This window comes from Sminthopsis crassicaudata, chromosome 2 (genome assembly GCF_048593235.1).
Source record: "Sminthopsis crassicaudata isolate SCR6 chromosome 2, ASM4859323v1, whole genome shotgun sequence".
In the NCBI taxonomy this organism is placed as follows: Eukaryota; Metazoa; Chordata; class Mammalia; order Dasyuromorphia; family Dasyuridae; genus Sminthopsis; species Sminthopsis crassicaudata.
The window spans coordinates 96105086-96121697 of NC_133618.1; the positions used below are offsets into that span (position 1 = coordinate 96105086).

General features: G+C 36.0%; 1 protein-coding gene and 1 long non-coding RNA gene across 4 annotated transcripts in view; both read right to left on the reverse strand.

Annotated features, from left to right (window-relative positions):
* Positions 1 to 16612, reverse strand: part of GRK5 (G protein-coupled receptor kinase 5) — a 309334-nt gene that overhangs the window by 137211 nt on the left and 155511 nt on the right. The gene's annotated exons all lie outside the window — the stretch shown is intronic.
* LOC141554685 (uncharacterized) overlaps positions 11676 to 16612 on the reverse strand; it is a 31202-nt gene continuing 26265 nt past the window's right edge. Inside the window, exon 2 of the long non-coding RNA XR_012485919.1 lies at positions 11676 to 16353. This is a non-coding gene — a long non-coding RNA (uncharacterized LOC141554685). The remainder of the gene's footprint in view (positions 16354 to 16612) is intronic.

A 16612-nucleotide genomic window follows, 5' to 3' on the forward strand; every position in this document is an offset into this window, starting at 1 on the left:
TGCCTAGGTCATAAACCCCTTTTGACTTTATCTTGGTGTACGGTGTTAAGTATGGGTCAATGACTAGTTTCTGCCATACTAATTTCCAATTTTCCCAGCAGTTTTTGTCAAACAGTGAGTTCTTTTCCTTGAGCTTGGGTCTTTGGGTTTGTCAAACACTAGATTATTAAAGATATTGACTGTTTTGTCCTTTGAATCTAACCTATTCCACTGATCAACTAGTCTATTTCTTAGCCAATACCAAATGGTTTTGGTGACCGCTGCTTTATAATATAATTTTAGATCTGATACAGCTAGGCCATCTTCATTTGATTTTTTTTTTCATTAGTTCCCTTGAAATTCTTGACCTTTTGTTTTTCCATATGAACTTTGTTGTTATTTTTTCTAGGTCATTAAAATAGTTTTTTTGGGAGTCTAATTGGTATAGAACTAAATAAATAGATTAGTTTAGGTAGTGTTGTCATCTTTATTATAGTTACTCACCCTATCCAAGAGCATTTAATATTTTTCCAATTGGTTAGATCTGACTTTATTTGTGTGGAAAGTGTTTTGTAGTTTTGCTCTTGTAGTTCCTGATTTTCCCTTGGCAGATAGATTCCTAAATATTTTATACTATTGATAATTACTTTAAATGGAATTTCTCTTTGTAACTCTGTTAGATTTTGTTAGTGATACATAAGAATGCTGATGATTTTATGTGGGTTTATTTTGTATCCTGCAACTTTGCTAAAGGTGTGGATTATTTCTAATAGATTTTTAGCAGAATCTCTGGGGTTCTCTAAGTATACTATCATATCATCAGCAAAGAGTGATAATTTGGTTTCTTTATTACCTACTCTAATTCCTTTCATCTCTTTCTCAATTTTTATTGCCAAAGCTAGCATTTCTAATACAACATTGAATAGTAATGGTGGTAAGCTTGTTTCATTCCTGATCTGATTGGGAATGGTTCCAGATTATCCCCATTACATATGAAGCTTACTGATGGTTTTAAATAGATGCTACTGATTATTTTTGGAAAAGTCCATTTATTCCCATACTCTCAAGTGTTTTTATTAGGAATGGATGCTGGATTTTATAAAATGAAAAAGCTATAATATAAAAAAGAATCTATCCCAGTGTGATTAGGTCTTACTAGAGAAAAAAAGCTTCATGTTTTGCAAAGTATCTTTATAAGCATTATCCCAAATTAACCCTGTTAAGTCATTTAGGTGTTCCAATTTGACAGATGAAGAAACTGAAATCCATGTAAGTAAAGTGATCTGACCAAGATCACATATGTAACATATAGACACTATATAACCCTGATTCATAAAGATTTTCTCTCTTAAAGACCCAGGTTTTTCCCTCAAACCCAAAGAAATAGGCCACGGGCAGGAATTATTGTCTCTATTATATTGGTGGAATAAAAAACCAGTCTTAAAGTAGAGATAGTGCCTTAATCTCCAATTTTGCAAACTCAGTCATTTAACCTTCTTCTTCTCTATCAAATATTCTTATTGTTCTTGGTAAGGCATCTGACATTTTATATTCCTATAAGCCTCCTCTCCCTGGATAAAAAGTGAGACAGGGAGAAAAATTTCCTTGACTTCACCTGCATTCTCTCTAAAAATATAACAAGTGGAACAAAATTTTTTGGGCTTATGAGGCCTCTGCTAAAAATAAACCCCCAAATCTAAAATGACATTAACAGGTACCTGGCTATACACTTAATGGGCCTGCACCATCAGCCAATATTTCTGATGAGTTTCATGTTTTCCTAAATGCGTCACTTGTGAACCTCGCCCCTCCAGAGCCTTCACTCACTCCTCCAGCATTGAAACTATGGTAAAAAAAAAAAAAAAACCTCACTTATGCAGGGAAAACAACTCAAAAAACCATGGGTAAATTATGGGGAAATCTAAATTATAGAATATGAAAATTGCAGCCTTAAAACTTCATGTGCTAAAAGAAATGTTGGTAGATTTGCTTTAAGGAACAAATAAAGATAACTATTAACACTTCTCTTTGTGTATAAGTAATTACAACTTTAATATTCTTTTCATTTGTTAGTTTGTCTTTTAGATTGGTCTCCCAATCTGACTTAGTGAAGTGTTCCCATTATGATTGGCCCAGAGGGGTTAACTTACTCTGTTTCTTTTTTTTTTTTTTAATAGCTTTTTATTTACAAAACATATTCATGAATTGTCAATGTTGTAAAATTACCCATGCATATATCTGGTAAATAAAAACTATTAAAATATAAAACCAAAAATATATGCATGGGTAATTTTCCAACATTGACCCTTGCAAAACCTTCTGTTCCAAATTTTCCCCTCCTTCCCCTCACCCCCACCCATAGATGGACAGGTAGTCCAATACATGTTAAATATGTTAAAGTATATGTTAAATCCAATATATGTATACATATTTATATTCTTGTTCTGTTTTTAATCAAGATAGTTTGCCCATCCTTAGGCAGGCTGGAAATCTGGAGGCTGAAATCTGGAGATACCAAAATCAGACTAAGTGCAGACACTCAGTCAGCTTTATCCTACCAAGATCAGAACTCTGGTGCTCAAGTGACTCACCATCCTTCACCTCCCCAAGGGTTTGATCACAAAGCCCAAATTTACTTATATGTGTTAAACATTCAGCTCATCCTCACCTGTGCCAGAACCTGTATAAAGTAAGGTAGTGGAGATGGTTCTTCCACTAACAACGTGTGACCTAGAGTAAATAATTTCTCCTCTCCCAATCTCAGTATTCTCTAAAGTGAGGCTTTGAATTTGTTGGGCCTCTAGTCTCTGCTAGCCCTAAAGTGCCACTTTATTATTTTGTTCCTATATTGTGTGAAAGGTTTTCTTGATTCCAAAATAGGGTAGGTATGATTGAGGTTTCACCATGATGTCGAATCGTTTTCCTCACCAGCTTTGACTCCAGATGGAGGATGGAAAAAGCTCTGACCTTTGCTTTCCCTAGCAACCAAGATGTCGCTACGTCAGGGACTTGTGATTTTATCAGGGTGAGAACTCCCCCACTTCTATAACTTCTGGTCCGAGAGAGTTGCCAGACGATTGCTCAGAGAACTTCTGTGACTTACCTCTACTCACACTCACTCTCTAGAAATCCTGGGAATAATTAAAAATTACATGAGTGCTCGTAAAACCATGCAGCAAAAGCAAGAACTACTGTCATAATAGTACTCAGAAACAGAAGGTTTCTGAAGTACATTCTTTACAATAGTACAAGTATTAACACTCCCTTTTTATGGAGAAGAAGCTAAGCTTCAGTGAGAGTGCTTCAAAGAATCATAGATTAAGAGAATTTGGTCTTGTTTGTTATAATTCTAAATAAATAAAAATGAATAAAATCTCTAGGACCTCAGCAGCCATTTATTCTAATCCTCTCATTTTTACAATTGAAGAAAGTGAGACTTGGAGATTAAATGACTTGACAGCAGTGTCTAGGAATTTAAACAATATAGTCCAATGCCTATTGTGTAGTAGCAGACTCAATGACATACACAGGGCTGGGATTATTCTTCATTTTACAGATGGGGAAACTGAGACCATTCCTTCATTTCTTCTTCATTTATAAGGGTCTCTTTTCCAAGATCTCAGAGGTTAGACAAAGAGGAGCAATCAAGACTTGTGATTCTCAATGGGAGCCCACTATATTCTACTATTTCCCTGTCCTCTCTTTTTCTTAATCTACTTCTGCTTCCCAAATATTTTTTTTATTTTTGGGTGGAAAGCCACATTGTCCCACATATGCTTAATACAGTGACAAGAATTTTGTGCCCTAAAATCTAGCAAGAGTTTTCCCTGTAGATTCATTCCCTTTGGCTCTTTTAGGCCTTGACTGACTCATAACTGAACTATTCTGGCCCCCTCCACAACATCCTTGCCACTGCCAACTCCCCACATCAATATGGGCTACCATGTTCTCTCCTCTGACTTGAGCCACTATTCTCAGTCATTCAGTCTTTACCTTTTGCATACATTGTTTTGACTGGCTACCCTTTTGTTCTTTCAGTTTTATACATCTTCTCTAGGATGCTCATAATTACTTGAATAATTGCAATCTTCCAGTTAACTCCAATTATATTTGTTTCTGGTTCTCTCTCTCTCTCTCTCTCTCTCTCTCTCTCTCTCTCTCTCTCTCTCTCTCTCTCTCTCTTTCTCTCTCTCTTTCTTTCTCTTTTTCTCAAAAAGAGACACACACACACTTCAAGACTCAGCTATTTCAAGGAACTTCTCTGGATTAATTTCATTCATTTTCCAATTTCCCATATTAAAATCCTAAACCTGTCCTCTTTCAATTGTGCTCAAATGTAGCAGTTAGGTGGCACAGTGAATAGAGTGCAATGTCAAGAAAACTTGAGTTCAAATGTGACCATTTACTAGCTCGGTGACCCTGGGCATATCACATAAACCTGCTTGCCTCCAATTCCTCATCTGTAAAATGATCTAGAGAAGGAAAAGCAAACCACCATAATATATTTGCCAAGAAAACTCCTAATGGGAAGAGTAGAACACAACTAAAAGTAACTAAATACAAATTTATTGTATTCAAGTCAAGTTTGGATTATATACAAGAAATGGAAGTTCCTTAAGAACAGAAACTACATCCAGTGCTTGTATGATAGTTGGCACATAAATGCTAGTCGGTTTTCTGATATAGCACTTTAAATTTCTAAAAGTACTTTATACATTACCTCATTTTGATTTTTGCTATATCCTTTATGGATGCTCTAGAAGCATGCTGACTGACCTCTGGCAGATAAATTATTCAGCTATATGCAGTGTGTTTGAAGCCTGGCCCTGCCACTTACTAGCTATGTAACCCTGGACAGATTTTAATCTCCACCCACCTCATTTTCCTTCCCTGTAAAATGAGAAGACTGAATTAAATGACCTTAAAGGTCCTTTCTAGTGCTATGATTCTATGATATTATTCAGCAAAGGGCTAAGGGCAGGTGACCCAAAACAAACATTGACCCCAGATTATTTCTCTACATGAGATGGAGGGCAGAGAGATCTCTTAATGCCTAAAGTCAGGGAGACTGGTTTGATTAAAAAGCAGACCTTTGGTCTCATTTCCAAAATATATAGAGAACTGACCCTAATTTATAAGAAACCGAACCATTCTCCAATTGATAAATGGTCAAAGGATATGAACAGACAATTCTCAGATGATGAAATTGAAACTATATCCACTCACATGAAAGAGTGTTCCAAATCACTACTGATCAGAGAAATGCAAATTAAGACCACTCTGAGATACCACTACACGCCTGTCAGATTGGCTAAGATGACAGGAACAAATAATGATGAATGTTGGAGGGGATGTGGGGAAACTGGGATACTAATACATTGCTGGTGGAGTTGCGAAAGAATCCAGCCATTCTGGAGAGCAATTTGGAACTATGCCCAAAAAGTTATCAAACTGTGCATACCCTTTGACCCAGCAGAGCTACTACTGGGATTATATCCCAAAGAAATACTAAAGAGCGGAAAGAGACATATATGTGCCAAAATGTTTGTGGCAGCTCTTTTTGTTGTAGCTAGAAACTGGAAGATGAATGGATGTCCATCAGTCGGAGAATGGTTGGGTAAATTATGGTATATGAAGGTTATGGAATATTATTGCTCTGTAAGAAATGACCAGCAGGAGGAATACAGAGAGGCCTGAAGAGACTTAAATCAACTGATGCTGAGTGAAATGAGCAGAACCAGAAGATCACTGTACACTTCAACAACAATACTGTATGAGGATGTATTCTGATGGAAGTGGAAATCTTCAACATAAAGAAAAACCAACTCACTTCCAGTTGATCAATGATGGACAGAGGTAGCTACACCCAGAGAAGAAACACTGGAAAGTGAATGTAAATTGTTAGCACTAATATCTGTCTGCCCAGGTTGCATGTACCTTCGGAATCTAATGCTTATTGTGCAACAAGAAAATGATATTCACACACATGTATTGTACCTAGACTATATTGTAACACATGTAAAATGTATGGGATTGCCTGTCATCGGGGGGAGGGAATAGAGGGAGGGGGGGATAATTTGGAAAAATGAATACAAGGGATAATATTATAAAAATATATATATATAATAAAAAATTATTAAGTAAAAAAAAAAAAAAAAAAGCAGACCTTTGGAGGGAAGCTGGAGTGAGGAAAGCTGAAGGTCAGCCCAGAAACCTGTTTTCTAACTCGGCTAACTTTCTTTCAGGGCCACTTTGGAGTTTCTGCTGAATAGGACAGAATGGGAGTCATACCTTAGACCTCATTAGACACAAACCAATAATGTAATGCACCTAAATTACAGCCTAGAATTCAGTTCCAGGAATGTTGTGTAAATAAATGTGAAGATTTCTCTGTTCCTAATTATATTTTAGAGGTAGTACAATGGGAAGCTCTAAACATTTTTATGATACTGCCCAAAATGACTCACTGACTTTCTGTTTTTGTTTTCCCCCCCAGCAGACCCATAGTGTTTAGGTAGTACCCTTCTCAAAAAAAGAAAATTATCTAGAATCAGAGAATGTTAGAGCAGGCAGGGCCCTTACTATCCAAAATGTTAGACCACAGAAGGGACATTAGAATGTGGACTATGACAGCCAGAAAACAATCTCAGAAACAATCTAATTCAGTCCTAATTATCTGTCTAAAGAACAGAGAAAAGGACATGTAGTTAAAAAATGAAATGGGACTCTGTCTCCTGTGTTACTGTAGTTCAGCGTTCTTTCCCCTACCAAATACCACCTCATTTAAGCCAATAACCAATGCTCCAATTAATCATCTAGTGAATATGTTAAATTACTGGGAATAGATTAAAGAATTGATTGTTACTACCCATTCCCATCCAAAATGGATTTCTTCCTTTCTGGTCTCTGCTCCCCAGACTCTTGGGTGATTATCTCTGCAGCTGCACTTTCTTACCTTAGCTGTGCTTTGACTCCATTGTAAGCCATGTAAGCACAGGTACTTGCTTTCCACTTGTCTTTTGAGGATTGGTACAGTAGAAAGAGAACTATATCTGGGAATTAGAAGACCCACACCATGTGTTGCCCCTTCCTAGCTGAGTAACCTTGGGCAAGTAATTCTGCCACCCAGTACCTCCCTAAACTTTCTTCCTCTATAAAATGGCAATGATAAATACCAACCTTATCTCCCTGCCTTTTGGATTTTCCTGAGGATCAAAAGAGATAATTCAATTCAACAAACATTTACTGAACAAACATTGTGTATAAAGCACTGAATTAGGTGTTAGGAAAAACAAAAATTTAGATAAGACACAATCCCTGAACTCATGAAAGATGCAATTATAGTTTAATAGAGCTATAAGGTCCATAGATAAATAACTATAATATACAATGATACAAGATAAGTAGATTCAAGAGTGGAAAACAAAGAATTATGTGAAGTTTGAAAGGAAAGGTCATTATCAAGAGAGAATAAATAAAAGCTTCTTGGAGGAAAGTACTGAATTAGGCTTTAAAAGATAGGTAAGAACTCAACAGACAAAGTAGTAACTGGAGGACATTTTAGACATAATAAATAGCATGGGCAAAGGCACAAATTTGGAAAAAGCAAAGAGAATATTCTGGAAATAAGAGAGGTCAATTTGGCTAAGTTAGGTAACAGGCACAATGGAAAGAAAGCTGGATTTGGAACCAGAGGTATTTGGTTGGAATCCCATCGCTGGTACTTGCTATATGTATGACCTTGAATTTCTCTTAAATTCTCTGAGCTTCTGTTACCTGTTCTGGTGGGGTTTTTTTTTAAGAAGGGGAAGGTTAGTATAACAGGGACTAATCCCAAAATCTCATAACTGGCATATACCCCAAAGAAGTCAAAGACAGAAACACAAGTCCAGTATTTAGCAACAAAGAACTAGAAACAAAGTTAGTGACCATTAAGTAGGAGGATGATTTTTTTTTAAACTGTGGTATATGAAGGTAGTAGAATATCTCTGTGCAATTAAGAAAAGGAGAATATTTTAAATTCAGAGAAACATTGAACTAATGCAAAGCAAAATAAATATGACAACTAAAAGCATGTGAATATAACCACAATGTTATAATGTTAAAATGTTAAATGAAACCAAATTCTAAGATCCCTACCAGCATCATATTTATTATCATGAGATAAAGAATCATAATATTAAAAAAAATTTGTGTAGGGTCAGTCTACAGTGGACTTTGAATGCCAAAGAGGTTTAACCTCTATTTGTTAATAAACAGAAGCCTAAGAAGATTCTCATGACAGAAGAGGTATGATTAGATCAAGACATAAGAAAGAAAGGCTTGGAGGAGATTATAGAATCTCAGAGCTGGAACAATCATAGTCTAGTTCACTGAATGCAGGAACAATAATCTTCTCTAAAAATAATCAGCCAATAATTCTAGAGGCCTTTAAAAACTTCTGATGAAAGGCTACTTGTTAAGGACTATGCCTAAGTGAAAGGGCAGATCAATTTTCTGAGAGCCTCCACAGCTGTGAACATCTGAAGGCATTGCAGGTCAGCCTTTACTGACACAGGTGTTGCTTGTAGACTGGGAATGGAATAAATTGGAGGCAGAGGGAAGAGGAGAGAGGTCAGAGAACAGCCACTGCCTCTCAGTCTCCTTGTATCATCATCCTCTCACATGAAGAGATCCATTCTACAGGTCTGAATTAGACCTCCAGCAGCCACTAGCAGGTGGCACTTGTACCACAACATATGGTGCCCGAATGTGGAACAATAACCAGCAGCTTTCAAGAGCTTTTCATGAATAGGATCTTCCCAGAGTTCCTTCAGTAACCCACAGGGAAGGAAAGGGCTGAGCCAGGAGACTGATGAGAGACTTAAATGCCTTTTCTTACTACAATCCTCTTCTCCATTTGCAAGTTTGCCTCCATGGCATCTCACAATATCAACATCCAGAGGTAATAGTGCTGCTAGCATTCCTCAGTGTGTAGACTCATAACAGCAAATGCACAAATCTACTGCTATGGGGGGTGGGGTGGGAGCAGAAATATCCATAAAACAAAAAATGGGGAATTGTTAAAGACCATGCCTAGGTAAAGGGGCAGGTCAATTCTTTGAGAGCCTCTATAGTTGTGGATCATAACATCTGAAGGAGTTGCAAAGCAGCCTTTACTCAGAAGGTGTTGTGGATTGGGAATATGATAAATTGGAGGTAGAGAAGAGAGGTCAGACAATGCAACTGCCTCTGTCTCCTTGTATCATTGTCATCCTCGTATAAAGAGATCCATTCTACAGGTCTGAGTTAGACCTCCAGTAGCCACTGGCAGATGGCTCCCATACCACAACAGGAACTCCCATCTTTTTCTTCATGTAAGGTCAAATTTGTTCCTTAGCAATTTTCACCCATTGCCTCTAGATCTGTTAATAATAGGCCCAATAAATCCACTGACTTTCCCACAGGAAAGCCTAGCAGATATTTGAAGACAATTTTCATGTCACCCCTAAATCTTCTCTTTTTCAGGCTTAATACCCCCAGTTCTTTCAATCTATTCCCTGTAGCATAATCTCACACTTCTTACTATCCTAGCTGACTTCATTTTAAACATTCTCTTGTTTATCAATTATCCTTCCTATAGTATGGCACCTAGAACTGAACAGGATATTGTGGTTTAACCAATGGAGAATACAGTGGGACCATTATTTCCTAAGTTTTGGACACTTTGCTCCTCTTAATGCAACCCATTATCACATTAGCTTTTTTTGGCTGCCCTATCACATTATTGATTCATATTGAGTTTGCAGTCCACTAAACCCCCAGATAAATTTGCAAGGAAACTGTCTATCTCCTCTATCTTTTACTTATAAAGTTGATTTTTTTTCTCAAAAATATTTCCATTAGGGAACATAGTCCCTGTGGGAAGCAGTAGATGGCAACCTTTTAGAAATGTTGGACCCCAAATAAAATGTTAGCTGTAGCAACAATGCTGGTAGCATCCAGTTTCCATTTCAAATACACTTCTGAGTTATGGAAATGTTTTGATGGAAAATACTACACTTGGCCTGCTAAGAAGTTACCAAGTGAAATGTTTTTTGGCATACTTAGAATGTTTGATTTGGAAAAATCTGGCCCATCCCAATTTGTAAGCAACTCACTTCATTTTTCTATGGCCACCTGCCCTATGGAGAAAATGGGGCAGTCCTACTGACCAGATTCTTTGGATTTGGGGGTAAATTAATATGACTGAAAGTTTTCACACCAAAGATATCCCAGAAGACCTGCCTGTTGCTGACAGCAGCTCAGGAACTAAAATAGCAGGCTGGCTGTGGAGGAAGCATGATTTGAAATCAGGTACTGATTTAGCTACAGGCTTAAATTTCCTTTGAATCCAAATCCCTTTCCAGGTGTTTTAATTCTTTCCCAATCAATCAAATATGTATTAAGTACTTATTCTATCACTGTGACAAGCACCTGTAGGAAATACAAATAAGTGTAAGCCTCAAAAAGCTTACAATCTAGGCAGAGACTCTGAAATCTGAGAAACACTCAAAAAAAAGTACAAGGAGATAATTATATGGTCTGGTTAAAAAAATCAATCAAGAAATATTTGTTAAGTGCCTACTTCATGTCATAACCAAGCTAAATGCCCTCAAAGAGCCCACATTTTATCAGGGAAATGATATGTACATTTACAAACTTATGCAGAATTAAATGCATAAATACAAAATAATTTGGGGGTAAGATACCAGCAGGACTGGAGGCAAGAGATCAAGAAAGAGCTCATGTAGAAAGTGGTGCCTGGACTGAGTTTTACAGGCAACCAGAGATTACAGAAATAGATAAGGAGTATATTCTAGGCATGACACTAGACTGTACAAAAGTCTATAGATGGAAAGTGGGAAATGGAGGAAGAGCAAGAAAGCCAGTTTGGTTAGACTGTAGAATTATGTATAACAAGAAGGGAAAAGTAGGTTGAAACCAGCTTGTGAAGGGCTTTAAATGTCTGCCAAAGGAATATATGTCTTAGAGGCCATAAGGAGCTAGAGGTGTTTAAATAGGAGTGGAGTGACATGGGTAGGAACTTTAGGGACAGAACTTTAGCAGTTTTGTGGAGAATGGACTGGATTGGGGAGAGACATGATTTAGGGAGACTAATTAGGAGAGGCTTAAAATGGTTTTAAGGATTTATCTCTTCAGTATTCATTCTCCTCAAAGTTGTGCTTCTGATTCTCTCTTTGCTCCTCTTAATGCAACCCATTATCACATTAGCTTTTTTTGGCTGCCCTATCACATTATTGATTCATATTGAGTTTGCAGTCCACTAAACCCCCAGGTAAATTTGCAAGGAAACTGTCTATATCTCCTCTATCTTTTACTTATAAAGTTGATTTTTTTCTCTCAAAAATATTTCCATTAGGGAACATAGTCCCTGTGGGAAGCAGTAGATGGCAACCTTTTAGAAATGTTGGACCCCAAATAAAATGTTAGCTGTAGCAACAATGCTGGTAGCATCCAGTTTCCATTCAGCTATTTTTCACCCTGGAACTTTGCTTGTACCTGGAATCTCCTCACTCTGGTGGAGGGATATCTACCATGCTGACCCCTTTCTCCCACTGTGGAAAGGCCAAGGCAAAACATGCTTTATTCCCCTCCCAGTTGTGCTTCTGACAATATTAGATTCCTTGTATGTCTTCTCCCATTAGAATGTAAGCTTTTCTTTTTTTATTTGTTAATTCATTTCTTCAGCTGGCATAGAGTAGTTTATATATGCTTGCTTCGTGCCTGCCTTATTTCCTTGGAGGAAGTGGAGGTCCACTCAATTGAGTTTGTGTATTGCAATAAATAATACATTTTAGCTTTGCATAGTGAGACTCAAGGACGAATCAGAAAAAGGAACACTGAAAAATCATTAAGAGCAGGTACATTGTTCCAGGAATGATAAATTCCTGCTATGAACAAGAAAGAGGAAGTGAAGAAATAGGAGATACTTAAACTTCACTCTCATGTAAACTGGTTAAGGGAGGGAAGAATGTATGCACAATTGAGTACAGAAATACATTTCATCCAATAGGGAAGTAGGAGGGAAAGGGATTAATGGGGAAATAATAAGAAGGAGAGTTGACTAAGAGAGGGATTAGAAGCAAAACCTTCTTAAAGAAGGAATGGGGGAAAAGAAGGAAATATGTAAAAGCATAAGATAGAAGAAAATCAGAATTCAGTCATAAACGTGAATGTGAATGGGATGAACTCACTCATAAAATAGAAGATAGAAAAAAAAAGGATTCAAAATTAGAATCTAAAAACATGCTATTTATAAGAAAAACATATACATAATTAAAATAATGGAATGGAAAGTCAGAAGAAGCAATGATGAAGTCAGACAAAGCAAAAACAAAACAAAACAAAAAAATTTCTGGTATAGTGCTTTACCACTTGCAAAATCCTTTTACATTATCTGCCCTACCCAAATATTCATAGGTCTCCCTTACCAGAAGTGATCTTATAGACTATTCTGTTAAACCAAATCCATGCATTTGAATTTTATCTATTTGTTTACTATGCCTTATTAATAGATTCTAGGTACCTTGAAGACAGGGATTATATCTTTTCTTCCATTCTAGCATCTCTTGAACTTAGCATAATACCTTACATAGGCATTTTCAGCATTAACTAAAAAACTCATCTAATTATTAGAACTCTGTGAAATAAGTAATAACAATACTAACAATTCATATTTATAAAATGCTTTAAGGTTTAGAAAATGAATTCCTTACAACTAACTTGTGAGGTGAGTAGCACAAGAATTATTTTCTCAAGTTGACAAATGAGGAAAATGAGACTTAGAAAAGTCCTATAACTCAATTGATGGTCCTACAAATAGAAGGTATCCAAGCCAGGATTCAAGTCTTGGTTTCCTGATTTTACATGCAATGGCCCACAGATATTATCACCCCTATTTTATAGATACAAAACTGAGGTTCATAAAAGGATATTCATACAACTGATATAGGTAGTAAGTAAAAGAACCTAGTTTTTTTTTTTTTTTTACTCCAAACCCAGTGTTTTTTTCAATTGATCTAGATTGGTTCTAAAACTTATGGATAAAAAAAAAAAAGTTTTTTTTTTTAAAGGAAAAGGACCTGTATTTACAAAAATATTTATAGCAGCTCTCTTCTCAGGACAAAGAATTGGAAACTGAGGGAATGCCCATCAGTTAGGGAAGGCTGAAGAATAAATTGTGGTATGCAATAATGATGTAATACTATTGTTTTATGAGAAATGATGAGCAGGATGCTGTGAGAAAAACCTGGAAAGTCCTCCATGAACTCAACAATGTTGTGGGAAGAGCAACTGTGAATGACTTTGCTATTCTCAGCAATACAATGATCCATGACTATTCTGAAAAACTTATGAAAATGCTATCCAAACACAGAGAAAGAACTTATTGTGTCTGAATAAATAAAATTGAAGCATACTCTTTTTTTTTTAAACTTTATTTTTCTTGAGGGTTTTTTGGGGGTGGGGGATCTGTTTTCTTTCACAACATGAGTTTTATGGAAATGTTTTGCATAACTTCACATGTGGCTTCTTAATGGGGGTACAGGATAGGGATAAGGGAGAGAATTTGGAACTCAAAAGTTTTAAAAACAAATGTAAAAATTGTTTTACATGTAACTGGGGAAGATATAAATATTATATATTTTTAAAAACTTATGGATTAGACTGTCACAAAATTATTTTTTCATAACAAAAAAGTCTGTCTTTTGAAGATCAGGTAGAACTGATTGATTCTTCCAAGGATACTCTAGAATCTAGCTTCCTTTAGCTGATCTCTTCCTTCTTGCTGGGTATATGCCCAAGTCAAAAATTTGAGTTGTCTAATTCATTGCCAATTCGGTCTCCCTTCATATTCTTTCCTTAATTAAACATTATTTCTTCTTCTCATCATCCTGGGACACAACTTGAGTTAGTCTTGTTTTCTCCTACTCCTAAACAATCAACTTTTCTCTGAACATAATATATTTAATGGATTTAACTTTTTTTTCCTAGAAAATATTTGTCAGAATGTTTTATCCTTGGAGGGAGGGCCAAGTGAAGATGATATTGAGAGATGAGGCATGGATGAATGCAAAGAAGTTGTTTGATTTTTTTTTCCCCCCTGAGGCTGGGGTTAAGTGACTTGCCCAGGGCTAGGAAGTATTAAGTGTCTGAGATCACATTTGAATTCAGGTCCTCCAGAATTCAAGGCTGGTGCTCTATCTACTGCGCTACCTAGCTGCCCCAAAGTTGTTTGATTCTGATCCTGTACCAACAATTTTTTTAAAAATTCCTTTCAGTGGGCAATATTTCAAATACAGATACCCAAAGGTTAGCTAACTAGGGAAGAAGAAAAATAACCTTGCTAATTTCTTACAAAATAATCTGATAGAACAATTTTTATTCATACAATCCAATTGATGAAATATCTTTTTTGGACAATATCACAGACCTGATTCAGTCTAATTCTACAGTTATTAGGATCTTGTATCAGGAAGAACAAAATGCATAGAAGAAACTGAACAGGGACTAACCCTACAATGACTAAAACTTTTAAATTTTCAAACCAAATTAATTGATAGCTCCCATGGTTTATCTTGAATGGAGATGATCATTAGCTGTGGGTTAGAGTTACAAGCTGTGAAAAAATTGATAAATCTTCTAGTCTAGTACCCTCATTTTAAAGAAGAAAATTGAGGTCCAGAAAAGCAAAGTGATTGCTCAAAATCTCAAGTCAATGAGTGGCAAAACCAGGATTTGAAACCAGATATTGAAACTCTAAATCTTTTACTTTTTCTAATATGCTTCATTGTCACAAATATTGTTGTAATTGGTTGTGAATAGGCTATTCTGAAGTCTATCAAGTTATACTCCTTCTCCTCTATTCCTAAAGAATCATAAAATGTTGAGTTTAGATTTTTATACAATCTAGATCAATTCTCATGGCACAAGTGATAGAGAGACAAGTATGGAGTCAAGAAGACTCATCCTCCTAATTTCAAATCTAGTCTCAGATATTTGTTAGATGTGTGACCCTGCCAAGTGACTTAATCCTTTGCCTCAATTTCCTCATCCATAAAATGATTTGTAGGAAGAAATGGCAAACTATCAGAAAACCCCAAATGGGCTCATGAAGAGTTAGACACAACTGAAAAATGACTGAACAAGTCCAACTCTCATTTTAAGAAGGAAGAAAGAGAGTTGAGAATACTACAGTCTTTACTGCTAGGGTGGCTTAATTTTATTCTACTTAAATAAAGTCTTCATATGTTGTCTAATTTATGTCTTAGATACCAACTATTCAAAGCAAGCATAATTATTCCCATTAACAGATAAGAGAAAAATTGAGACTCAAACAGGTAAAAAGATTTTCCGAAGGTCATCATACAGCAAGATTTGACCTGGGAAGTAAACTCATGTCTTTTGACTTCCATTCCAATGTATCTTCTATAAAATTAATACATCCTATTCTCACATCCTATTCTGGAAAATATGAAACTTTGTAACTTTAGTTATACAACTCCCTCCTCTTTGTCAGATAGAAAAACTGACACCCAAGGACACTTAAGTAATTTCCTTAAGACAGCATACCTGAATTTGAATACAGGTCTTCTGCCTCCAAATCCTATACTCTTTCTACTATACTATTCTAACCCTCCCTATTCCTGAAACCCCTGTCTCAGCTCAGATCACAAGAAGAAAACTTAGAAATTATTAACTCTAACAATTTACAGAAAAGGGACCTGAGGTCCAGAGATATGAATTGATTTGTCTGAAGTCACCAAGCTAGTGAATGTTGTTGATCATATCTTCTGATTTTCCCATCCAATGGTCTTTCCATCATGGAGAATTTTGTATACCAATGACAGAGTAGTCAGATGTATTGAATAAATATTAGGAATTATGCTAAATTAGTAAATTCTTGAGGGTATGGTCTATATATAATTCAACTTTATATCCTCTTAGCACAGAGCCCTACATATCCTAGATATTCAGGATCCTAGACATTCAGGAAGTTTTTGTTGAATTGGAAATAATTTAGCAAGAAAATGACATGGTTTTAAAGACCACAATGGTGTGATTTCTGAACCACTTTTGGTGATCTTTGAAAGATTTTTGGAGATGGTAACCTGGATCTCAGAACTAAAGAAAGACCAATGCCCTGATTTTCAAAAAGAGAGGAGGAAAGAGAGAGAAAAAGAGAGATAGACAGAGAGAGAAAAGTACAAATATACAAAATATAGGCCAGTGAATTTAATTTCTATTCCTGGCAAAATTTGGTAGTGAATCTTTAAAGGTAAAGATAAAGACCCAGTTTGGTTATATTAAACAACTTAAGCAAGATTAACCCACCTTTCCACTTTTTGCAGATGACATGATGGTATACTTAGAGAACCCCAAAGACTCTGCTAAAAAGCTACTAGAAATAATTCAAAATTTCAGCAAAGTGGCAGGATACAAAATAAATCCACATAAATCCTCGGCATTTTTATATATCACTAACAAAATGCAACAGCAAGAGATACAAAGAGAAATTCCATTCCAAACAAATGTTGAGAGTATAAAATATTTGGGAATCCATCTACCAAAGAAAAGTCAGGAATTATATGAG